The sequence below is a fragment of the Tamandua tetradactyla genome, chromosome 17, assembly GCF_023851605.1.
Source record: "Tamandua tetradactyla isolate mTamTet1 chromosome 17, mTamTet1.pri, whole genome shotgun sequence".
Taxonomy (NCBI): Eukaryota; Metazoa; Chordata; class Mammalia; order Pilosa; family Myrmecophagidae; genus Tamandua; species Tamandua tetradactyla.
Window position 1 is genome coordinate 67,165,772 of NC_135343.1, and position 26,159 is coordinate 67,191,930.

The 26,159-nt window shown below is 38.2% G+C and overlaps 1 protein-coding gene across 7 annotated transcripts in view; it reads left to right on the top strand.

Moving 5' to 3' along the window:
- IL1RL1 (interleukin 1 receptor like 1) overlaps nt 1–26,159 on the top strand; it is a 94,285-nt gene that overhangs the window by 41,753 nt on the left and 26,373 nt on the right. For 4 of the 7 annotated variants that reach the window (XM_077134891.1, XM_077134897.1, XM_077134898.1 and 1 more), the window contains exon 1: nt 11,726–11,846. The exons of the other annotated variants lie outside the window; for them this stretch is intronic. The gene's annotated coding sequence lies outside the window, so the exon portion shown is untranslated. Of the gene's footprint in view, nt 1–11,725; nt 11,847–26,159 lie in introns of those variants that run through there. 7 annotated transcript variants of the gene reach the window in all.

Consider the following 26,159-nt stretch of genomic DNA (forward strand, 5'->3'; position numbering starts at 1 on the left):
AAAATCTGTTCATGTCACTTCCCTCAACTCTTCTGGGTATATACGGAGTATGGGTATTGCTGGGTCACAAGGCAATGCAATACTTAGTTTTCTGAGGAATCGCCAAACTGTTTTCACAGTAGCTGCACCATTATACTTTCGCACCAACAGTGAATAAGTGTTCTAATTCTCCACATCCTCTCCAACATTTGTAGTTTTCTGTTTGTTTAATAACAGCCATTCTTATAGGTGGGAGGTGATGCCTCATTGTTGTCTTAATTTGCATTTCCCTTAATAGTTAATGAAGATGAGCATTTCTTCATGTGCTTTTTAGCCATTTGAATTTGCTCTTCAGAAAACTGTCTATTCATATCCTCTGCCCATTTTATAATTGAGTTGTTTGTTCTTTTGTTGTTGAGCTGTATAATTTCTATATGTACACAAGATATCAAGACTTTATCCAATATGTGATTTCCAAGTATTTTCTCCCAGTGAGTTGGCTGCTTTTTCATCTTTTTGACAAAGCCCTTTGAGGCACATAAGTTCTTGATCATAAAGATTTTCCGTTTGTCTATTTTCTCTCTCTCTTGTGCTTTAGGTGTAAAGTTTAAGAAGCTATTTTCTCTTACTAGATCTTAAAGATGTTTCCCTGCATTTTCTTCTAGAAGTTTTATGGTATTGGCTCTTATGTTAGGTCTTTAATCCATTTTGAATGAATTTTTGTATAGGGTGTAAGGTAGGGGGTCCTCTTCCACTCTGTTGATATCCAATTCTTTCATGCCCATTTATTGGAAAGACTATTCTGTCCCAGTTCAGTGGATTTGGAGGCTTTATCGAAGATTAGTTGTCCATTGATTCAATTCCATCGATGAATACTTCCATCTTTGTGCCAGTACCATGCCATTTTGATCAATGCAGTTTCTAGCAAGCTTTAAAGTCAGGAAGTGATAGTCTTCAAACTTCACTCTACTTTTTCAGGATATCTTCAGCTATTCAGGGTCTTTTTTCCCTTCCAATTAAATTTGATAACTAGTTTTTCCATGTCTTCAAAGTATGCATTGAATCTGTAGATCAATTTGGATAGAACTGACATCTTAACAACATTCAACCTTCCTATTCATGAGCACAGAATGTTTTCTATCTATTTAGGTCATTTAAAAAATCTCTTTTAACAGTGTTTTGTAGCTTTCTGTGTACAAGTCCTTGACAACCCTGTTTAGGCTTATTCTTAGGTAACCTGATTCTTTTAGTCACTGTTTTGAATGGAGATTTTTCCTTAATTGTCTCCTCAGATAGGTTATTACTAGTGTAGGAAACATTACTGATTTTTGTACATTAATCTTGTATCCCCACCACTTTGCTGAATTTGTTTATTAACTCAAGTAGCTTTGTCATAGATTTTTTTCTCAGGGCTTTCTAAGTATAAGATCATGTCATCTACAGATAATGAAAGTTTTATTTCTTCCTTTCTGATTTGGTTATCTTTTATTTCTTTCTTCTATCTAAGTGCTCCAGCAAAGGCTTCTAATACAATATTGAATAACTGTGGTGACAATTATTATCTTGTTTCCAATCTTAGGGGGAATGCTTTCAGTCTCTCACCATTAAGTATAATATTGGCTGTGGGTTTTTCATATATGCTCTTAGTGATAGTGAGTAAGTTTCCTTCAATTCCTACAATTTGAAGTGTTTTTATCAGAAAAGTATGCTGGATTTCGTTAAATACTTTTTCAGCATCAATCAATACAATCATATGATTTTTTCCTTTCCAATTTGTTAATGTGCTGTATTAAATTGTTTGATTTTCTTATGTTGAACCACTCTTGCATTCCTGGTATAAATCCCACTTGTGTTTAATTCTTTTCATGTGTCATTGGATTAAATTTCTTAGTATTTTGTTGAGAATTTTTGCATCTCATAGATGCAAAGAGAATTTTTGCATTTCATAGATGCATCTTCATTAGGAAGATTGGTCTTTCTTGCAGTGTCTTTATTTGTTTTTGGTATTAGAGTGATGTTAGCTTCATAAAATGAGTTAGGTAGCATTCATTTTTCCTCATTTTTTTGAAGCGTTTAAGCAGACTGCTGTTAATTCTTTTTGGAATATTTGATAAATCTCCCCTGGGAAACCATCTGATCCTGGGCTTTTCTTTGAGGGAAGATTTTTGATGACTGATTGAATTTCTTTACTTGTAATTGGTTTGTCGAGATCTTCTATTTCTTCTAGAGTCCGTATAGGTAGTTCATGTGTTTCCAGGAATTTGTGCGTTTCATCTAAGTTGTCTAGTTTGCTGGTATTTAGTTGTTCATAGTATTCCCGTGATTTTTTAAATTTCTTCAGGATCTATGGTAACAATCCCTTCTCATTTTCTGATTTTGTTTATTTTATCCTCTCTCTTTTTCTTTGTTTTTCTAGGTGGGAGCCCATCAATTTTATTGATTTTCTCAAACAATCAACTTTTGATTTTGTCATTCTTTCTATTCTTTTCCAGTTTGTTTATTTCTGCTTTAATCTTTGTTATTTCTCTTTTTCTATTTGCTTTGGGGGTTAGTTTGCCAGTCTTCCTCTAAATTCTCCAGGTAAGCAGTTAAATCCTTGATTTTTGTTCATTCTTGTTTTTTAACATAGGCATTTAGGGCAATATATTTCCATCTCACACTGCCTTTGCTGCATCTCATAAGGTCTTATATGTTGTATTCTCATTATGATTTGTCTCCAGATATTTACTGATTTCTCTACAGTTTCTTCTGTGCCCCACTGATTATTTAAGACTGTGTTGTTTAATCTCCTTATATTTGCACAGCTCTGGTTCTTTGATGATTATTAATTCCCAGCTTCATTCGGTTGTGGCCAGAGGAAGTGCTTTGCATAATTTCAATCTTATTACATTTACATAGGCTCAATTTGTGTCCCAGTATATGATCTACCCTGGAGAATGTTCCATGTGCAGTAGAATGTGTATCCTGGTGTTTTGGGATGTAATGATCTAATATGTATATTAGATCTAATTTATTTATCCCATTGTTTAGTTTCTCTATTTCCTTTTTGATCCTCTGCTGGTTGTTATATATATAATAGAGAGTGATGTAGTAAAGTCTCCCAGTATTGCTGTTGATATGTTTATAGCTCCCTTCAGTTTTTACAGTGTGTGCCTCATGTACTTTTGAGTTCCTTGTTTGGGAGCATACTCATTTATAATTGTTATTTCTTCTTGGTGAATTGTCCCTTTTATTAATACACCATGTCTTTCTTTGTCTCTTATGACATCTTTACTTTTTTTATATTAGTATAGCTACTCCTGCTTTCTTTTGGTTACAGCTTGCATAGCACATCTTTTTCCATTCTTTAACTTTCAATCTATTTGTGTCTTTGGGACTAAGATGTGTTTCTTGTAAATAGCATTTGGGTTGATTAAAATTTTTTTTTTAATTTTTTTTATTAATCAAAAAAAAAGAAATTAACACAACATTTAGAAATCATTCCATTCTACAAATGCAATCAGTAATTCTTAGTATCATCACATAGATGTATGATCATCATTTCTTAGTACATTTGCATCGATTTAGGAAAAGAACTAGCAAAACAGCAGAAAAAGATATAGAATGTTAATATAGAGAAGAGAATTAAAATAATAATACTAATAATATATATATATATATATATAAAGGAAAAAGAAAAAAACAAAAACAAAAGATACAAACACACAAACAAACAAACAAAAAACCATATTTCAGGTGCAGCTTCATTCAGTGTTCCAACCTAGTTACATTACACTTAGGTATTATTGTGCTGTCCATTTTTGAGTTTTTGTATCTAGTCCTGTTGCACAGTCTGTATCCCTTCAGCTCCAATTACCCATTATCTTACCCTGTTTCTAACTCCTACTGGTCTCTGTTACCAATGATATATTCCAAGCTGATTCTCAAATGTCGGTTCACATCAGTGGGACCATACAGTATTTGTCCTTTAGTTTTGGGCTAGACTCACTCAGCATAATGTTCTCTAGGTCCATCCATGTTATTACATGCTTCATAAGTTTAGTCTGTCTTAAAGCTGCATAATATTCCATCGTAGGTATACGCCACAGTTTGTTTAGCCACTCGTCTGTTGATGAACATTTTGGCTGTTTCCATCTCTTTGCAATTGTAGATAATGCTGCTATAAACACTGGTGTGCAAATGTCCGTCTGTGTCTTTGCCCTTAAGTCCTTTGAGTAGATACCTAGCAGTGGTATTGCTGGGTCGTAATCCATTCTGCCATTCTATGTCTTTTGATTGGGAAATTCAGTCCATTAACTTTTAGTATTATTACTGTTTGGATAATATTTTCCTCTACCATTTTGGCTTTTGTATTATATATATCATATCTGATTTTCCTTCTTTCTACACTTTACTCCATACCTCTCTCTTCTGTCTTTTCGTATCTGACTCTAGTGCTCCCTTTAGTATTTCTTGCAGAGCTGGTCTCTTGGTCACAAATTCTCTCAGTGACTTTTTGTCTATAAATGTTTTAATTTCTCCTTCATTTTTGAAGGACAATTTTGCTGGATATAGGAGTCTTGGTTGGCAGTTTTCCTCTTTTAGTGATTTAAATATATCATCCCACTGTCTTCTAGCTTCCATGGTTTCTGCTGAGAAATCTACACATAGTCTTATTGGGTTTCCCTTGTATGTGACAGATTGTTTTTCTCTTGCTGCTTTCAAGATCCTCTCTTTCTCTTTGACCTCTGACATTCTAACTAGTAAGTGTCTTGGAGAACGCTTATTTGGGTCTATTCTCTTTGGGGTGCGCTGCACTTCTTGGATCTGCAAATTTAGGTCTTTCATAAGAGTTGGGAAATTTTCAGTGATAATTTCTTCCATTAGTTTTTCTCCTCCTTTTCCCTTCTCTTCTCCTTCTGGGACACCCACAACATGTATATTTGTGCGCTTCATATTGTCATTCAGTTCCCTAATCCCCTGCTCGAGTTTTTCCATTCTTTTCCCTATAGTTTCTATTTCTTTTTGGAATTCAGATGTTCCATCCTCCAGTTCACTAATTGTAGCTTCTGTCTCTTTAGATCTACCATTGTAGGTATCCATTGTTTTTTCCATTTTTTCTTCTTTGTCCTTCACTCCCATAAGTTCTGTGATTTGTTTTCTCAGATTTTCTATTTCTTCTTTTTGTTCAGCCCATGTCTTCTTCATGTCCTCCCTCAATTTATTGATTTGGTTTTTGAAGAGTTTTTCCATTTCTGTTCGTATATTCAGCATTAGTTGTCTCAGCTCCTGTATCTCGTTTGAACTATTGGTTTGTTCCTTTGACTGGGCCATATCTTCAATTTTCCGAGCGTCATCCATTATTTTCTGCTGGTGTCTGGGCATTTGATCAGATTTCCCTGGGTGTGGGACCCAGCTGGTTGAAAGGTTTTTCTGTGAAATCTCTGGGCTCTGTTTTTCTTTTCCTGCCCAGTAGGTGGCGCTCGTGGCGCTCGTCTGTCTGCACGGCAGTCGGCCCGGGAAACCGCGCATGGAGGTGGGGGTCGCTGGCCCCACGGCTTGGGGGAGTGCCTGTCCAAATTGCCCAGCTGGCCCGAGACGCCAAGCGTGACGGGAGGGCCCCGCTATCCAATGTTCCCAGTCAGACCGGGGAGCCACGTGCGTGGAGGGGACCCCAGTCGCCAGCCGCCCCGGCCGGGAAAACGCGCGCCCCTCGGGTATCTCACCGCAGCAGATTCTCCCTGCCCGTTCAGCTGTTCCAGAATGGGGTACGCTGTCTTTTTGGTCTCTGTCGTGACTCCGGGAGCTGTTTCGTATTGTTTCTGTTTCTTTAGTTGCTTTTCTGGAGGAGGAACTAAGACCCGCGCGTCTTACTAAGCCGCCATCTTCTCCGGAAGTCTAAAACATTTTTAATTTTATATAGTTTTTACTATTGTTCTTGGTGGGAAGGGTGGTCCGAAGAAGCTAGTCCTTTACAGCAGAAGCAGAAACCTCCAGACTTTTCTCATGTTCTCTTATAACACCATGTGCTTCCAACACCACACACTTAGGTTATACTGAATTGCTTGATAACTGATGTGTGGTCCTTATTTGACAATAATCTTGATTGTCCAGTGTAGCAGAACTTCCTGGGTTATTTGTGCCTTTCATTGTCTTTAAGGTCAATTCTTTTCGCCCATCGACACACCCCCTGATGTGATGATGACATCAGCATGACTGATACCCTCATTCAAGGCATTGAGTAAGTCATCTGGGCTCTGTAGTTGATGATTTCTGTCCCAAGCACCGGAGTCATTTCCAGGGCTGTGATGAAGGCTTTGTCCATAGATGTCAAAGGAAATGGAGACATGCGATGTGTTCTAGCCACCTCGGTGATATCGACGGCACTGTGGCCGGCTCTGAGAATACTCCTTGCTGCTGCACCTGGACTGGACCTCCTTGAGCGGCTCCCGTGGCCGCTCGGCGCTCCGGTGCCCTGCTCCGAGGCTGCCTGGGGCCGCTCGTTCCTGCCGCCGCCGCCGACCTGGCTCTCCAATCCGGTGGGAGCCACCTGATTATAATTTTTAATTCATTCTGCCAGTCTATATTTTTTAATTGGTGAGTGTTTCAGTTTGCTAGCTGCCAGAATGCAACATACCAGAGATGGATTGGTGTTTAATAAAAGGAGATTTATTTCACTGATGTATAGTTCTTCAGAGGAAAGGCAGCTAGCTTTCAACTGAGGTACACCAGCAGTCTCTTCAAGTACACCAGAACTTCTCCATAATTCTCTTACTGGGAAGGCACAGGACAATCTCTGCTGGCCTTCTCTCCAGCCTCTGGCTTCCAACAACTTTCCCCGGGGTGATTCCTTTCTGAATCTCCAAAGGCCCGGGGTGAGCTGCGAGTGCTGAGATGAGGTATGTTGAGCTGCTTGGACTGTGCTATGTTGTGCTCTCTCATTTAAGCACCAGCCAATTAGGTCAGACTCCTCAAGACAGGCTGGAGGTGGGGCAGCTATGTTCTCAGGGCAAACTATTACAGGGTTATATCGTTTGAAGCCTTAAGCCCATCCCTTTCACTCCTTAATGTGGCCAGTGCATCTAACAACAACCATCCAACATCTCTATACCTCTTATTTCCACAAAACTCTGTGAAGGTGTCAAAAACATTATCCCCCAGTGTTGCTTCCTATTGAAATGGAGCTCGAAGGATATTAAGGAATGATGAGAAAGAAAGAAAGGAAGAAAGAAAGAAAGACACAGACGGGCTCAGGGGGTCTGAAGCTTAACTCTACATCAGACATCAGACATCAGACAACTTTATTCTCAACCAGATCCTAGTTATATAACACAGGATGTCAATAGATATGCAGGCATTTCCTGAGGGAGCAAAGTTCTTATCTTACAGTGTTCTTCATACTTAGCATAACCATTTGGGGTAAACATTCTCTTCCTCCCAGACTGCTCTACATAACAAGTTTACTGCCGCCATCCCGAAGCCAACTGCTTCCAACAAATTCTGTAGGTCTTGCTTTAAACCCTTGTCTCCTACACCCCAGAGCCTGGCTTCATACAAGCGAAGCATTAGGAGAATCAAATGGTGATATTTTGACTATCTTTTTTGTCAACTCACTCCATGGATTGGGAGTGTCATTCTGATTATGCCTTAGTGCCTTTGAGTCCAGTCAGAGTAGAAGACCATTCATAAAAACCTATTTTTAAGATTCTGTTTCTTAAGAACCACTCCTGGTACCAAAATGTATTAGTTAGGGTTCTTTAGAAAAGCAGAATCAACAGGGAATACTCACAAATATGAAATTTATTAAAGTATCTCACGTGACCATGGGAATGCAGAGTCCAAAGTCTGTAGGGCAGGCTATGAAGCCAATGGTTCCGATGGAGGGTCTGGACCAACTCCACAGGAGAGGCTTGCCGGCTGAAGCAGGAAGAGAGCCTGTCTCTTCTGAATCCTCCTTAAAAGGCTTCCAGTGATTAGATTGAGCATCACTCATTGCAGAAGACACTCCCCTTGGCTGATTACAAATGGAATTGGCTGTGGATGCAGATGATGTGATCATGATCTAATTCTATGAAATGTCCTCATTGCAACAGACAGGCCACCACTTGCCCAACCAGCAAACAGGTACCACCACCTGGCCAAGTTGACATATGAAGCTGACCGACAGTGAGTTTAGTCCATTAATGCTCAAAGTTATTACTGTAAAAGCAATTCTTGAATTACCATTTTATCCTTTAGTTTTTGTCAGAGCAGTATATTCTCCGCCCCCCTTTATCATTTAAATTATCATTCCTGGTACTTTTCAGTTCTGTGCTGTCCTCCAGGCCTCCCTTTCTTGTCTCTCTTTTTTTTTTTTGTCAGGTGACAGGACTCCCTTTAACGTTTCTTGGAGGGCAGGTCTCTTGTTGACTAAATCTTCCAGTCTTTGTTTGTCTTTGAAGATTTTAATCTCTCCCTCAATTTTGAAGGACAACTTGGCTGGATAAAGAATTCTTGGTTGGAAGCCTTTCATGTTCCAGATCTTAAATATATCATACCACTGCTTTCTTGACTCCATGGTGCCTGTTGAGTAGTCTTAACTCAGTCTTATGTGTTTTCCCTTGTATGTAGTAGATTCATTTTCTTGTGCTTCTTTCAGGACTTTCTGTTTCTTTTCAACATTTGGTAGATTGATTAGTATGTGTCTTAAAGCAGGCCTATTTATATTCATTCTATTTGGAGTTCATTAGGCCTCTTTGATTTGCATATGTATGTCTTTTATAAGGGTTGAGAAATTTTCCCCAATTATAACTTTAACTAACTTTCCCAGCCCTTTATTCTTTTCTTCTCCTTCTGGGACACCAATGATTCTTATATTTGTGCACCTCCTATTGTCCATCATTTCCCCAAGATCCAGTTCTACTTTTTCCATCTTTCTTGACATTTGTACTTTGTGCACTGCAGTTCAATTGTTCTGTCTTCTAACTCACTCATTCTTCCTTCTGCTTCTTTGAATCTGCTATTGTTTGTCCCTAGTATATTTCCAATTTGGTCTACTGTATCTTTCATCTCTGTGTGATATGCCATTTTTTAATTTAATCTTTTGAATTCTTCTTCATGCTCTTCTATGTCTTCCTGGTATCCTTTATTTCTTTATATATATTCTTGGGTAGTTGTTTCATATTCTGTGCCCAAAGTTTTGATTTACTCGTTTGGCTGATAGCCTTTTCTGTTTAGATTTTCACATGCTTTATGATTTTCTGTTGTGTTCATGGCATTTGATTATCCTAATAAGGTTTTTCACAAATTGATTTCCTTCGCTCATCTAAAGTTTTTTATTTACTTGGTTTGCGTTGAAAATTTCCTTTACCCCTTCGTTTGTCAGTAATTTGCTGCCAAACCAAGGTCTGGATCTCGTATAGGTGGTACAATTCTACTTGTGGGTCTATTAAAGTCTAGGTAGGGGTGTATATGTAGTTCAGTGGCAGAATGCCCAGGAACCAAACAGAAGACCCAGGCTTGACCCTGGCCCATGCATCCAAAAATAAGTAAATAAATAAAATTTTAAAAATAACAAAAAAAAAATAAAAATATGAAAGAAAAAAAAAAAACACAACCTAATAGTAGTAGTCCCAAAGTCAGTAGGAGATACCCCTAGATATTTTGGTATGAACTGAGACTGGCACCCACAGAAGAGAGAGAAAATAATTAAAACAATTAAAAAAACTTAAAATAAAAATATACAATATACATATGAATAAAAACAACAATAATGCTACTAATAAGAAATAGAGAGAAAAAAATGTATTTTAAAAAGCTGAAAAAAACAGAATAAAGAAAAATAACACCTAAGCAAATAGGGAGTCTGCCACCCTAATACTCACTGCTTCTCACCAGCAGGTGGTATTCTGAGGCCCCTCTCGCCTTAGGTCACCCTCCCCAGCTGCAACTGGGAAGCTGGTGCACAGGATGGAAGAGTGGACAGCAGAGCATGGGCAGGGCAGGGTTCTGACCTGCAGCGCCTGGTGCCTGGTGAATCTGCCACACACCATGCCCAATGGGTAGGCTATTCTACCTCCAGACATCCCATGTGTGTAGCAGCTGTGAAGCCCCTCAGGGAGGTCTCCCCAGCTGGCAGCTGGGCAGCTGGAGTGGAAGAATGGTCAGATACCTCCTATCGCACCTCCCCATGCACCGCCTTCTGCCCCTGGTTCTTATCCAGCCAATTTGACCAACCCTGATCTCTCCCGCCCCAAATGCCTCCACAAGAATAACTGAACACCCTCTACAATCACTTACCCCCACCCCAGGACCTCAGTCCTGGCCATTTTCTCCCTGTTCTCCTTGCTGTCCCACAGAACAGGGTGAGCTCACTCCACCCACTCTGCCATCTCCTTGAAAGTCCCCCTCTTCTCATATATTTTTAAGTTCTCTCAGGGAAGAAGTGAGACTCATACTTCTCTTGCATTTCTCTCATAGTGCCTGACACAATGTTGGACACTATCAATTAATTCTGTTTGGTTTGTGGCTTACATGTATTTTCTCTGGTTCTCTAGCAATGGGAATACGTGACAGATGGACTCATTCTGTAAAATCACACTCCACATGAAGATTGTATAGAATTTAGCCGATTCTACCATCATTCCCTTGCTGTTCATTTAATCTTTTGGTATGGTGACCACAGCCAAGGAGAGGAGAGATTTGACTCTGTGGATACTACTGCCCTCCCAATACAAATGCACCACGAGAGAGAGGGAATGAACCCCAGGTGCTACCTGAGGCTTTTTTACTGATTTGATACAGTTGTGACATTTCACTATGGCACATGTTATCAGTATTTCATCTTTCCAAATAATTTTGAGGTTGGATTTTTGTTGTGTTTGGCACAATTGTGGTGATGGAATAGGAGGAGCATGTGATAGGGGAGAGGACCCTGGTGTTCATGAACCTGGTTGTCACCTCACATAGGGGATTCATTTAATGTTGGCAACAGTATCCCTTTGCAGCAGAGGTTTAGGGAAGTTAGAGAATTTACCCAAAGTCATGCTGCTGATAAGTAGGGAAAATAGCCAGTTTCTGAAGCCCATGTTTTTTGTTTGTTTGTTTGTTTGCTTGTTTGTTTTTACTATATTAGGGAGCATTTTGACTGATAGCACATTCTGAATCCTGGAAAGTCACCAATGTTTTGAAAAAAAAATGACATAGAGGAGTAGGTTGATTTATCCAGAATTTTAATAATTATAACACGTCCGTATATCTTTATTACAACCATCTGAGACAGTGGTGAAATGGGGAGAAAGTCCCCATTTTCCATGTGGTGGTATGGGGAAAGAGTCCAGCTTTGTAGGCTTTGGATTCTAGTTTTCCCTTATACTGGCCATTGTCTTGGGTAAGTAACTAAGCTTCTCTGAGCCTCCTGTAAGTTCTGAGGAGCAAAATCGTTGCACATGAGATTTGAACACAGTGAGACTCCAATAGAGTATTCAAATATTGAAATTGAGGCATCAGCAGTACAACTTGCTGCAGAAATGTGCTTGAGGAAGTTATATTAATGGCCAACTCAAAGGGTAGCAATCTGCTGCCTAGATGAAGTCAGGGAGATTTTTCTGAGAAAGTTACCCAATGGGGAAATAAAATATCTAAATAAAGATCAAAGGAATTATGCCTTCATCAAAGATATCTCAAATTGAAGAGAATGTGGTAAAAACTGTGCTGACATTTGTTAACAGTGCAATTATCAACTTATCAATGACCTGGTTCCTGTGTCTTAACTGATAAGGAAAATGGGAGGTTTTTAAAGAGAGTCTGTTTCACTTTGCAAGAGCTATTGGAGAAGTTGAGTTTTAGAGTTCATAACTCCTGCTGGAAGGAAGCTGAAGAAGAAAGAGCTCAAGCACAACTCTCAGACGGTAAGTGTAAACTTGGGATGTTTTTCAAAAAGTACTTTGATCTCAAAGAGAACAGAATTTTGAAATAAAAATTTAAGTTAAATAACATATTAATTTTTGCCTGTGAGCAAAGTAGCATTAAATTAATGTTAGCAACAGGAAAACCAGGTTATAAATTGATGAAGTCACTCAAAGTCTCATTTGTGTATTATGGAACTTTTGTCTAATTTATAGAAACTATCTGGTTGAGGGTTGAAAAGGGAGGAGACTTTGCACTATACATGCACTGTGCTGATAGCCCATGGTTATTGTTTCTGAAATCCAGAAGTGGAATCTACCCAGATGTTGTTCAAGAGAAAAGAAAAGGAGCTTCAGGCCAAAAGGGATGAAAGAGAGGTATGAAGGATGGGAAAAAAAATTGGAGGCTTCCTGTGAGAAGGAAATATAGAATGAAAAATGATGGAGGTGGATGTTAGGAGTGGGGAGTAGGTGCAGTCCTTGAAACATTAGGGAGTTGATGCTGGTGTAAGTTTGCCACTGTTGCCACTGGTACCAGCCCTCACCTTCTGGTTGACAGCTCCTTTCTTTTCCACCCAACAGAGCACATAGGGTCAAACTTGGCATCTGAAGCCCACCCAACAAAACACATAGGGTCAAACTTGGCAGAGCCAGCCCAAAGGACTTATGTACTGAGTATCTATTTTGCCTTATAATTTTCTCCAGCAGGAAACGTGTATCTTTTGACTTTTTTGAATATGATCTCAGTGTGGATGTCAGGTGTCCATTGTGAGTGCACTCTAAGTGTGAATCAATACGTTCCTGACCCCTTCTCTCGGAAACCTTCTGAAGGTGGCTTTGATGAAGGGGCAGAGCGATGGGCTCTCTGCCCTCTCAATCCCAATGTAGATGCCCAATATGGAAACATACGTCCTGGAGAAAAGGGGTCGGACAATGCAGATGCACCTGGGATACTTGGCAGTTCTCTGCACTCTTCACTTTTCCTGCCTTTCCCAGGGCCAATCAGCATTTTCTAAATTCCTCTTCATCCTGGGTCCTTAGTTGGTCAAAAGATATCACCATCCCTCTGTTGGAAAGCTTGCATGAAAGAACTCTACTGCACCCTTGCATCTAAAGCTCTCCAACTCATCATCTGTGCAATAATCTCAAATTCTAAACAAAATCATGATTCCCTTAACTCCCATATTCAGGAGAGATAAGTTTCCTTGAGTTTAGCCACTCTGTAGGAAAGAGAGGTGAGCATAGAGATAAATCAGGGCATTTAGTTGCCATTTCCTCATGCTGGTTTTTTTTTTTTTCCCTCTTGAGTAGGGCTCTGATAGATTCTGGGTTGTGATGTTCAAAAATGCTTTATCTTCATTTTCAATTTTTTTTAAAGTTTATTTTGAGTTGTGGTTCCTGGAAATTTTAGCTTCTTTATCCCCTGACAAGTTTATAGCATCATTACTGACTTAAAAACCGACTCTTAAAAGGCATGAGAAATTACTCCTTAAAGGAATTCCCTATTAAGCTAACCCCTAGGTAAAGTGAAAATTTTTTTCAAACTGTGATCTACATTGAGATTTTCTAAAAAACTAAGATTTTCTTAAATCAGGGTGACCAAACAAGTTACTTCTGAATGGATTTGGCTCCCACTTTCATTCAGGGCACATTTTGGAGTAAATTAGAGGTTGAATTTAAAGATGGCTCCTTTTGTTTTTTCCATTTTCTCCATTCTTTAGTGTCTGCATTTTTTGCCATTTTCATCCTCCCCTCCTTTCAATCTTCTAGTGATGGTCTATACTTCTGGTCTCTGGATTACATCCAGGGTTAATTCACCCACATTCTTTTGCTACTTCCACCTTCATAATAAGAGCAAATTTAAATCTGACATTCATATTAACAAAAGAATTCAATTCTATGAAAATATATCTGGAAAGAAAATTAATCATCATGCTTCTCCAATAATAAACCATTTATTTATTTAGTTTATTAAAAATATTTATTGAGGACCAACTCTGGGGATACATCAGTAAACAAAGTAGAAAATATACATGATGAATAGGCCAATTATTCAGTAGATTAGAGGTTATAAATGCCGTGAAAATAAAATAGAACAGGATAAGGGAGACTGAGGTACAGGATTGGCTGCAGGATAGGTCAGCCTCTCTGAGAAGGTGGAAAGAATGGAGGGAGGGAGGGAGCCAGCCACACAATTCCTGGGGGAAGAGAATCCCCAAAGAGAAGAAATAGCTGGTCCAAAGGCTCCCAGGTGGGGCCAAGCTGGGGTGTTCAAGAAGAGGAGGAAGTATTTGGGCATGGGTGAAGTAAGGGTGGGAGAGAGAAATGGAACATGATTCAGAGAAGTGAGGAGCAGCAAACTATGTAGGGTCTTTTAGCCCATTACCAGGAATCTGACTTCAGATGGGTAAACAGGGAAATTTGAGCAGAGAATGATTTAAAAGGATCACAATGGATTCTGCTTTGAAATAGGGTGTATGAGGTAAGGGAAGGAACAGGAAGACCAGTTTGGAGGCTATTATAATAATTCCAGAAAGAGATGGTGGTGCCTGGCCAGCAGTGAGGGCTGCGAGAAAGTAGTGCATGGCTGAAACATGAATATACTTATAAAGCAGATCTGTTTGCTGATGTGTTGGATGTGATACATCTGAGAAAGAAAAGTGTACAGAACACCTCCAAGCGTTTTAATCTGTGCAGCTAGAAGATGAAGTTGCTATCAGTCAATATGAGAAGGGCTGTTTAAAGAACAGGCTTTGGTGGGAAAAGTGGTTTCCTCAGGTTTATTTTAAGATGTTTGTGATATAATTAGTGGAGGTGGCAAGAAGGCAGGTGGATATCTGAGTCTGAAGTTCAGGGCAAAAATTTGGATGGCAAGTTTAGCTTAGGAGTAATCAGCCTTTAGATGGTATTTAAAACTGTCACCACAGTTTGAAATCACATGGGTAGTGAATATATAGAGTGAATATAGAGAGAGTAGAAAAGAGGTTCAAGGAAAGAATCCTTAAAATGATTGAGAGAAGAGGAGATAGAAGAAGCAACCAGTGGGGTGGGGAGAAAACCAAGAGAGTGTAGGATCCTGAAGAAAGATGGAGAAATTGCTCAACTATGAGGGGTGTTGCTGAAAGTTCAAGTTCAAGTGAAGTCTGAGACCTGGCAATTGCATTTAGCAACATGGAGATAACTGGTGTTATTAACAAGAGTGTAATGCTATCACAATCTTGCTAATTATTAATGAAATTGAAACTTAAAGAAACTAAGTAATGTAAGGGCTCCCAAAGTGGGTTCTGATTCTATAAAGTTATCTGCAAAACAAAGAAAAAAGCAAGGGGAAGGCTGAAAGGATTCTAATATAAAATAGTTAGTTAAAAATAAGTAAATCAGTTTGGGAAGCTCAGCATGTTGTATCTTCTTGGTGATAGAAAGTATTGGCATGTTAAAAGACCTCAGGAGCTGTTTCAGTTTGCTAAGGCTGCCAGAATGCAATTTCAAAACAAACAAAAAAAGGCTAATGGGTAGGCTTTTACAAAAGACATTTATTAGTTTGCAAACTTGCAGTTCTAGGGCCATGAAAATTTCTAAATTAAGGAATCAAGAGTAAGATACCCTCTCTCAGGAAAGGCTGCTGGCTTCGGGGTTTGTCTGACACATGGGAAGGCAAATGGAAATTAGATGGTGTTCTCTCCTGAGTTGGTTTTAAAATAGCTCTCTCAGCCTCTGTGGGCCCTTTTGACTTCTCCAGGAGTGTTTTCTTTCTCTCAGCCTCGTGGAATTCTCTTGGCTCTAAACTCTCTTCAAAATGTCTCTGCCTTAAAGGACTCATTAAGAGGATTAAGACCCAACTTGAATGGGGGGGAGTGTTCACATTTCTATGCAAATAATCTAATCATAATATACACCCAATAATAGGTTTGCCCCCCAAAACCTACGCTCTTTGGAGTAAAAGAACATAGGCTTTTCTAGGGATACATGACAGTTTCAAACCAGCACAGGAGTCCTTTGGGAACATAATTTATTGTAATTTATTTGATTTTGGGTTTCTCAACTATTTTTTTGTTTTTATTTCATCATACCTTTGTCTACTTTATGTAACATCATTTTATAACATTGTTTCATAAGCTCAATTTTTTAAACTTTTTTATTGTACAGTATAACATATATACAAAGCAAAGAAATAAAAAAGCAATAGTTTTCAAAGCACTTCTCAAAAAGTGGTTACAGGATAGATCTCAGAGTTTATCATGGACTACCATACGATCCTCATATTTTTCCTTCTAGCTGCTCTAGAATATGGAAAGCTAGAGGGCTTAAATACTTTTTTATCATCACAATTGACCTTTTTTTCTTTCTTTTTTTGTGAACAATAACATCTGTACAAAAAAGCTATAAATTTCCAAGCACAGCACCACAGTTACTTGTAGAACATATTTCAGACTTTGAGATGGGTTACAATATCACAATTTTAGGTTTTTACCTCTAGCTGTTCTAAAATACTGGAGACTAAAAGAGATATCAATGTAATGATTCAGCATTCATATTCATTTGTTAAGCCCTATCTTCTATGTATAATTCCACCAACACCTTTGATCTTTCCATACCTCTCATTGGGGTTGCTTGAGCTATGGCAATTCTAAATTGTTGATATTGGAAGGGTCTTTAATTAATATGGGGTAGGGAGATGAAACTATCTGATGTTCTGAAGAGGCTGGGCTAGGTTTCAGAACTGATCTGGACTAGGGCCCCATCTGGAGGTTGTAGGTTTCTGGCAAGTTACTCTAGTGCCTGGAACACTTGTGGAATCTTATACATTGCCCTAGGTGTTCTTTAGGATTGGCTGGAATGGTCCTGGTTGGGGGTTGGCAGGTTATGATAGGTAGCAGGTTCTACCTGAAGCTTGAGTAAGAGCAACCTCCAGAGTAGCCTCTCGACTCTATTTGAGCTCTCTCTGCCACTGATACTTTATTAGTTACACTTCTTTTCCCCCATTTGGTCAAGATGTAATTGATCCCATGGTGCCAGGTCTGAATTCACCTCCAGGAGTTCTCTCCCAGGTCTCCAGGAAGACTTTCACCCCTGGATATCATGTCCCATGTAGGAGGGAGGGCAATGATTTCACTTGCAGAGTTGAGCTTAAAGGGACTGAAGCCACATCTGAACAACAACAGAGGTCCTCCAGAAGTAACTCTTAGGTATGCCTATAGGTAGTCTAAGCTTCTTTGCTATCTACATAAGCTTCACAAGAGTAAACCTCATGATCAAGGGCATGGCCTATTGATTTGAGTGTCCCTGAAGTTTGGCACAGTATCAGGGAAATCCTTGATGGTAAAGTTTAATAATTCCGTAGTGTTTCTCCCCTTCCTCAGGGGACTTTGCCAATACTTTTTGATTATCTGGTTAATATACTCTAGGATGTTTCCAGGCATTGCAACAATCTATACAGGACTAAAGGACCTCTTTCTCATTCTGTGCTCTGTGTTTCAGCTGTTCAAATGAGCTATACAGATAGGTTGAATTAGATTATGCTCTACAGAAAATTTCAGTTCCAGATCAAATAAACCTTTCTTCCATTGGTCTCAAAGAGTATGTGTGGTTCTAAAATAGAGACACTGTCTTCCCTACCCCTATGTGTTGAATTACTTTAAACCCAACCTGTTCAGCTTCGTTCTTATCTCTAAATATCAGGTTATATACATATAAAACCACCTCTAGAAATCCAGAAATAATAATCACCACTCTGAACTTAATGTGCCTGCTCTAAAGCTGACAATCTAGGCCTCTGTTTTCTTATAAGCATTTTCTAAAGGTGACCATACCATTGCTGTTTTTTTGTTTCTGGCTTATTTTGTCTTACCAAATGTCTGAGATGTTCATTCACATCGTTACATTCTCAGGACATTGTTCCTTTTTGTGGCAACACAGTCTTTGTTCATAAGTATACACCATTGTTTACCATTCTACTTCTCTGTTAGTGCTTCTTTCAGCCACCTGCATTCATCGGCATCATGTATAGGGCCCAAAGTCCACAGTCTATCAACATTTTCAATTGTAGATAATTTCATTGTTCCCAAGAGACTGAAAACCAATAAACACACTCTCACCAAATGGGAGATCTAAACCTCCTCTTAACTCTTGTCCCCACCCCATTATTTACCTTCAACTTTTTTTTTGAACTGAAGAACCTATTAATAGCCCATAGATTCTGTTTTTCATAGAATCCATTTTGGAAACACAGTATTATATAATCACTGTGTTTATATATAATCTCCTTTCCCTTTGCTAGTGACGAGTACCCACTACCACAGCTAGCTATCATAGAACTTTCTTTTAACAGATATGCTTTGAGTGATCAATTGCTGTTTTATTTCTTTTGTACAGATATTGTTAATGAGTATAACAATTAAACAGTCATGCAGAAAAACAGTTGAAAAGGAATGGAAGGTGCAATGAGGTAGAAGAAAAGAGTTAGTGTCCAACATTAGCCTTTTACACTTATAAATACATTTAATGAGAGAATACCACATAGACCATTTTATTCTCTCATTAAATGTATGGTCTATGTGGGTGTGGACTTACAGGTTGTGTTTTCATAATTAACAAATATTTATCAATGACATTCTAAGAATAAGCTACCATGCTAGGTGTATAAAGCAGAATTTCTGCCCTTAGAGGTTTAATGGATTCTAGTTGGTTATCTGTTTTTCTCTCTCCCTCCTTTTCTTTTTTCTTTTTCCTTTCATTTTCTTTTCTCTTTCTTCTGTCTCTGTTACCCTTTTGTACATTAACTGTAAGAGGGAAGTTTTTCCAAAGTAAAAGTATCTGATGAAATATCAGTGAGTCAGGTTTTGTTCTGCATTATTTTCTTTTGCTCCAGAAAGAAAAAATGAAGAGTATACACACAGATACACACACACAATCACGTTCCACACTTCAAAGCCACATTGTAGTGCTATGATGTTTATTTATTCTAGTGTTAGTTTTAAGTGGAGGTGACAGGGAAGCTTGCCTGGATCATAAACTCAAAACTTTAAACACTTCTGCACAGCTTGATGAACGGAAATCTAAAATTTTGTTTTAAGGTAAGGTGAAGTTTTACAGTGAGAATCAAAGTTGCTGTATTCTACCCTTATGGTCTATCTGAATTCATTCTTTCAAAGATCTCTATATATTGGCATATCCCAGATTTATATCTCTAAATCCAAATGTGTCTTCTGAACTTCACAAGCAAATATCCCACATGAAGATTGTATAGAATTTAGCCGATTCTACCATCATTCCCTTGCTGTTCATTTAATCTTTTGGTATGGTGACCACAGCCAAGGAGAGGAGATAACTTGGCATCTCTAGTTGTATGTCTAATATACTTGTCACGCTTAACATTTTTGAAATTGATCTACTCTTATCTGAAAACCTGTTCCACCTGCAGTTTTTCCTGTCTCAGTAAATGACAGTCCCATTTGTCCACTTGGAGTCACCTTTGCCTGTTCTTCATACCCCAGATCCTATCCATCAAGAAATCCTCATCAGTTTCTCTCTCAAAATATGTCCAAAATCTAACATTAACTCACCATTTCCACTTCCACAGCCTGGTCCAAGCCACCTCCCCTCTTTCACCTGGATGATCATATCCTCCTCCTAACTCATTTCTCCTCTTCATCACTTGCCTCTCTTAAGGGTGTTTTAAACAACAGAATGTTTTTGTTAATACATTGAATTGGGTCACATCGTTCCTAGGCTTGAACCCCTCCAGTGGTGAAAATCTGAAGTGCTTGAGATGATTTGCAAGGTGGCTCTGACTTCTCTCCCACAGCTCAGCCCTTTCTTAGTCTACTTGAGCCACCTGGCCTCCCTGTCACTTCTCAAACCCACCAAGAACCAATTTGCACCAGAGCCTCCACCATGCCCACTCCTTCTGCCTGGACTGGGCTTTGGGTATTAACGCAAAACCACCTTCCTAGTTGGCCCTCTGGTTGTCTTACATGAAATGACACTTCTCCATCATTCCTTGTTTCCCTTCCCTGATATTTTTCTCCCTAAACACATCACCATCTAAAATCCTTTGTATTTTTTTTTTTTTTTTTACATATTTCAGTTGCTTGTTGTCCTTCTTCACTAGTCTGTAAGGTCCATCAGGCAGTAGTCTTGTCTCCCTGTGCTCTGACTGGTGCATTGCTACCCCTGCACCATCTGCATCAGCGACTGGCACAGAGGAGGACCGTGCTGGGACTTGCATTCAGTGCTTGGCTGCTACAAACCCAGTAGAGGCAGAGTTGGTATGTGTGTCCATGCTAGTTGTCAAATTCAAAAATACTTCCTTCTCGGTAGCTCAATAACTGCTGCCTCAGGGCCTCCAAATCCCTTCCCTAGCCCTTCTCTGGGACCTCTTCACAGTCTCTAAATGACAGGGTTGGATGCCGACTCCCTGGAAGTGGCTGTCATCCTCCCAACTGCCCAGTGCCAATATACTGTTGCTGTTAAAGATAATGATCATCATCCCTACTCTTGCCCAAGCTTCGGGAAACAGGCCTGGCTGATTTCCCTTAATCTGAAGAAGCAAAACTGAAATAAATTCAGAAGGGAAAATTATCTGAACATTTTGAGGGTGAAAAGTTTACTGAACTATATTCAGAAGACAACTTGTTCCAGTGCTCTTGGAAAGATTTTCAAAAATATCATTGTGTCCTTACAGAGACAATTTGTTATTGCAAGAAGCTTGATGATAAAATGTGGGCAAGGCCCCAGTGGATAATTTTTGTGGTATAACAGATCCCAGTGATAAATTTGGGCCACTTGACTTCAGTACAATGATATTTCTATTACGTATGTGAACAAATTCTGACTTTATTTTATTGACTTTCTTTGAGAAATAATTAACATATAATTGAAAACACAGACCTCAAGTGTTCAGCTCAATGAGCTTTGTAATCACTATGCAAATATCCAACCCCTACCAACCCACAACCCTCACACGTACTTTCCCCCTTCCACCACTATAGCTGAACTTCATAGAAGAGTAATCATGCAGTGCAGTCTCTCCTGAATTGGTTTCTTTTGCTTTGCATACATTGCAGGGGGGAATAGACAATGTTATTTTTGTTTACTTTGAAGAAAGAACTCAGACTTATAGAGCATGACATTTTTGGGATTCACCCATGTTGTTGTATCAATAGCTATTTCCTTCATATTTCTGATTACCTTTTCATTCCCTTTCCATTATCCATCTTCCTGCTGATGGACGTATGGATTTTTTTACATTTTTAGAGTATTATGATTGGATATTTTATGAACATTCTTTTATAAGTATTTTGTGGCCATTATTTTATTTTTTATTTTTTTATTAATTAAAAAAAATTAACACAATATTTAGAAATCATTCCATTCTACATATGCAATCAGTAATTCTTAATATCATCACATAGATGTGTGATCATCATTTCTTAGTATATTTGCATCGATTTAGGAAAAGAACTAGCAAAACAACAGAAAAAGATATAGAATGATAATATAGAGAAAAAAATAAAAATAATAATAAAAATAAAAAATAAAAAAAATATAAAAAAAGGAAAAAAACAAAAAATACAAACAAACAAAAACTATAGCTCAGATGCAGCTTCATTCAGTGTTTTAACATAATTACATTACAGTTAGGTAGTATTGTGCTGTCCATTTTTGAGTTTTTGTATCTAGTTTTGTTGCACAGCCTGTAGCCCTTCAGCTCCAATTACCCATTGTCTTACCCTGTTTCTAACTCCTGATGGTCTCTGTTACCAATGACATATTCCAAGTTTATTCTCTAATGTCGGTTCACATCAGTGGGACCATATAGTATTTGTCCTTTAGTTTTTGGCTAGTCCCACTCAGCATAATGTTCTTTAGGTCCATCCATGTTATTACATGCTTCATAAGTTTATTCTGTCTTAAAGCTGCATAATATTCCATCGTATGTATATACCACAGTTTGTTTAGCCACTCTTCTGTTGATGGAGATTTTGGCTGTTTCCATCTCTTTGCAATTGTAAATAACGCTGCTATAAACATTGGTGTGCAAATGTCCGTTTGTGTCTTTGCCCTTAAGTCCTTTGAGTAGATACCTAGCAATGGTATTGCTGGGTCGTATGGCAATTCTATATTCAGTTTTTTGAGGAACCGCCAAACTGCCTTCCACAGTGGTTGCACCATTTGACATTCCCACCAACAATGGATAAGTGTGCCTCTTTCTCCGCATCCTCTCCAGCACTTGTCATTTTCTGTTTTGTTGATAATGGCCATTCTGGTGGGTGTGAGGTGATATCTCATTGTGGTTTTGATTTGCATTTCTCTAATGGCCAGGGACATTGAGCATCTCTTCATGTGTCTTTTGGCCATTTGTATTTCCTCTTCTGAGAGGTGTCTGTTCAAGTCTTTTTCCCATTTTGTAATTGGGTTGGCTGTCTTTTTGTTGTTGAGTTGAACAATCTCTTTATAAATTCTGGATACTAGACCTTTATCCGATATGTCGTTTACAAATATTGTCTCCCATTGTGTAGGCTGTCTTTCTACTTTCTTGATGAAGTTCTTTGATGCACAAAAGTGTGTAATTTTGAGGAGCTCCCATTTATTTATTTCTTTCTTCAGTGCTCTTGCTTTAGGTGTAAGGTCCATAAAACCGCCTCCAATTGTAAGTTTCATAAGATATCTCCCTACATTTTCCTGTAACTGTTTTATGATCTTAGACCTAATGTTTAGATCTTTGATCCATTTTGAGTTAACTTTTGCATAGGGTGTGAGATACAGGTTCTCTTTCGTTCTTTTGCATATGGATAGCCAGTTCTCTAGGCACCATTTATTGAAGAGACTGTTGTGTCCCAGGTGAGTTGGCTTGACTGCCTTATCAAAGATCAAATGTCCATAGATGAGAGGGTCTATATCTGAGCACTCTATTCGATTCCATTGGTTGATATATCTATCTTTATGCCAATACTATGCTGTTTTGACCACTGTGGCTTCATAATATGCCTTAAAGTCAGGCAGCGTGAGACCTCCAGCTTCGTTTTGTTTCCTCAAGATACTTTTAGCAATTTGGGGCACCCTGTCCTTCCAGATAAATTTGCTTATTGGTTTTTCTATTTCTGAAAAATAAGTTGTTGGGATTTTGATTGGTATTGCATTGAATCTGTAAATCAATTTAGGTAGGATTGACATCTTAACTATATTTAGTCTTCTAATCCATGAACACGGTATGCCCTTCCATCTATTTAGGTCTTCTGTGATTTAACAGTTTTTTGTAGTTTTCTTTGTATAGGCTTTTTGTCTCTTTAGTTAAATTTATTCCTAGGTATTTTATTCTTTTAGTTGCAATTGTGAATGGAATTTGTTTCTTGATTTCCCTCTCAGCTTGTTCATTGCTAGTGTATAGAAATGCTACAGATTTTTGAATGTTGATCTTGTAACCTGCTACTTTGCTGTACTCATTTATTAGCTCTAATATTTTTGTTGTGGATTTTTGCGGGTTTTCGACGTATAGTATCATATCATCTGCAAACAGTGATAGTTTTACTTCTTCCTTTTCAATTTTGATGCTGTGTATTTCTTTTTCTTGTCTAATTGCTCTGGCTAGAACCTCCAACACGATGTTGAATAATAGTGGTGATAATGGACATCCTTGTCTTGTTCCTGATCTTAGGGGGAAAGTTTTCAATTTTTCCCCATTGAGGAAGATATTAGCTGTGGGTTTTTCATATATTCCCTCTATCATTTTAAGGAAGTTCCCTTGTATTCCTATCTTTTGAAGTGTTTTCAACAGGAAAGGATGTTGAATCTTGTCAAATGCCTTCTCTGCATCAATTGAGATGATCGTGTGATTTTTCTGCTTTGATTTGTTGATATGGTGTATTACATTAATTGATTTTCTTATGTTGAACCATCCTTGCATACTGGGATGAATCCTACTTGGTCATGATGTATAATTCTTTTAATGTGTTGCTGTATTTGATTCGATGGAATTTTGTTGAGGATTTTTGCATCTATATTCATTAGAGAGATTGGTCTGTAGTTTTCTCTTTTTGTAATATCTTTGCCTGGTTTTGGTGTGAGGGTGATGTTAGCTTCATAGAATAAATTAGGTAGCTTTCCCTCCACTTTGATTTTTTTGAAGAGTTTGAGCAGAGTTGGTATTAATTCTTTCTGGAATGTTTGGTAGAATTCACATGTGAAGCCGTCTGGTCCTGGACTTTTCTTTTTCGGAAGCTTTTGAATGACTGATTCAATTTCTTTACTTGTTATTGGTTTGTTGAGGTTATCTATTTCTTCTTGAGTCAAAGTTGGTTGTTCATGCCTTTCCAGGAACCCGTCCATTTCATCTAAATTGTTGTATTTATTAGTGTAAAGTTGTTCAGAGTATCCTGTTATTACCTCCTTTATTTCTGTGAGGTCAGGGATTATGTCTCCTCTTCCATTTCTAATCTTATTTATTTGCATCCTCTCTCTTCTTCTTTTTGTCAATCTTGCTAAGGGCCCATCAATCTTATTGATTTTCTCATAGAACCAACTTCTGGTCTTATTGATTTTCTCTATTGTTTTCATGTTCTCAATTTCATTTATTTCTGCTCTAATCTTTGTTATTTCTTTCCTTTTGCTTACTTTGGGATTTGTTTGCTGTTCTTTCTCCAGTTCTTCCAAGTGGACAGTTAATTCCTGAATTTTTGCCTTTTCTTCTTTTCTGATATAGGGATTTAGGGCAATAAATTTCCCTCTTAGCACTGCCTTGGCTGTGTCCCATAGGTTTTGATATGTTGTGTTTTCATTTTAATTCACCTCGAGATATTTACCAATTTCTCTTGTAATTTCTTCCTTTACCCACTGGTTGTTTAAGAGTGTGTTGTTGAGCCTCCACGTATTTGTGAATTTTCTGGCACTCTGCCTATTATTGATTTCCAACTTCATTCCTTTATGATCCGAGAAAGTGTCGTGTATGATTTCAATCTTTTTAAATTTGTTAAGACTTGCTTTGTGACCCAGCATATGGTCTATCTTTGAGAATGATCCATGAGCACTTGAGAAAAAGGTGTATCCTGCTGTTGTGGGGTGTAATGTCCTATAAATGTCTGTTAAGTCTAGCTCATTTATTGTAATATTCAAATTCTCTATCTCTTTATTGATCCTCTGTCTAGATGTTCTGTCCATTGATGAGAGTGGTGAATTGAAGTCTCCAACTATTATGGTAGATGTGTCTATTTCCCTTTTCAGTGATTGCAGTGTATTCCTCATGTATTTTAGGGCATTCTGGTTCGGTGCATAAATATTTATGATTGTTATGTCGTCTTGTTTAATTGTTCCTTTTATTAGTAGATAGTATCCTTCTTTGTCTCTTTTAACTGTTTTACATTTGAAGTCTAATTTGTTGGATATTAGTATAGCAACTCCTGCTCTTTTCTGGTTGTTATTTGCATGAAATATCTTTTCCCAACCTTTCACTTTCAACCTATGCTTATCTTTGGGTCTAAGATGTGTTTCCTGTAGACAGCATATAGAAGGATCCTGTTTTTTAATCCATTCTGCCAGTCTATGTGTTTTGATTGGGGAATTCAGTCCATTAACATTTAGTGTTATTACTGTTTGGATAATATTTTCCTCTACCATTTTGCCTTTTGTATTATATATATCATATCTGATTTCCCTTCTTTCTACACTCTTCTCCATACCCATCTCTTCTGTCTTTTCGTATCTGACTCTAGTGCTCCCATTAGTATTTCTTGCAGAGCTGGTCTCTTGGTCACAAATTCTCTCCGTGACTTTTTGTCTGAAAATGTTTTAATTTCTCCCTCATTTTTGAAGGACAATTTTGCTGGATATAGGAGTCTTGGTTGGCAGTTTTTCTCTTTTAGTAATTTAAATATATCATCCCACTGTCTTCTAGCTTCCATGGTTTCTGCTGAGAAATCTACACATAGTCTTATTGGGTTTCCCTTGTATGTGATGGATTGTTTTTCTCTTGCTGCTTTCAAGATCCCCTCTTTCTCTTTGACCTCTGACATTCTAACTAGTAAGTGTCTTGGAGAATGCCTATTTGGGTCTAATCTCTTTGAGGTGCGCTGCAGTTTTTGGATCTGTAATTTTAGGTCTTTCATAAGAGTTGGGGAATTTTCAGTGATAATTTCTTCCATTAGTTTTTCTCCTCCTTTTCCCTTCTCTTCTCTTTCTGGGACGCCCACAAAACGTATATTTGTGTGCTTCATATTATCATTCAATTCCCTGATCCCCTGCTCAAATATTTCCATTCTTTTCTCTATAGTTTCTGTTTCTTTTTGGAATTCAGATTCCATCCTCCAGTTCACTAATTCTAGC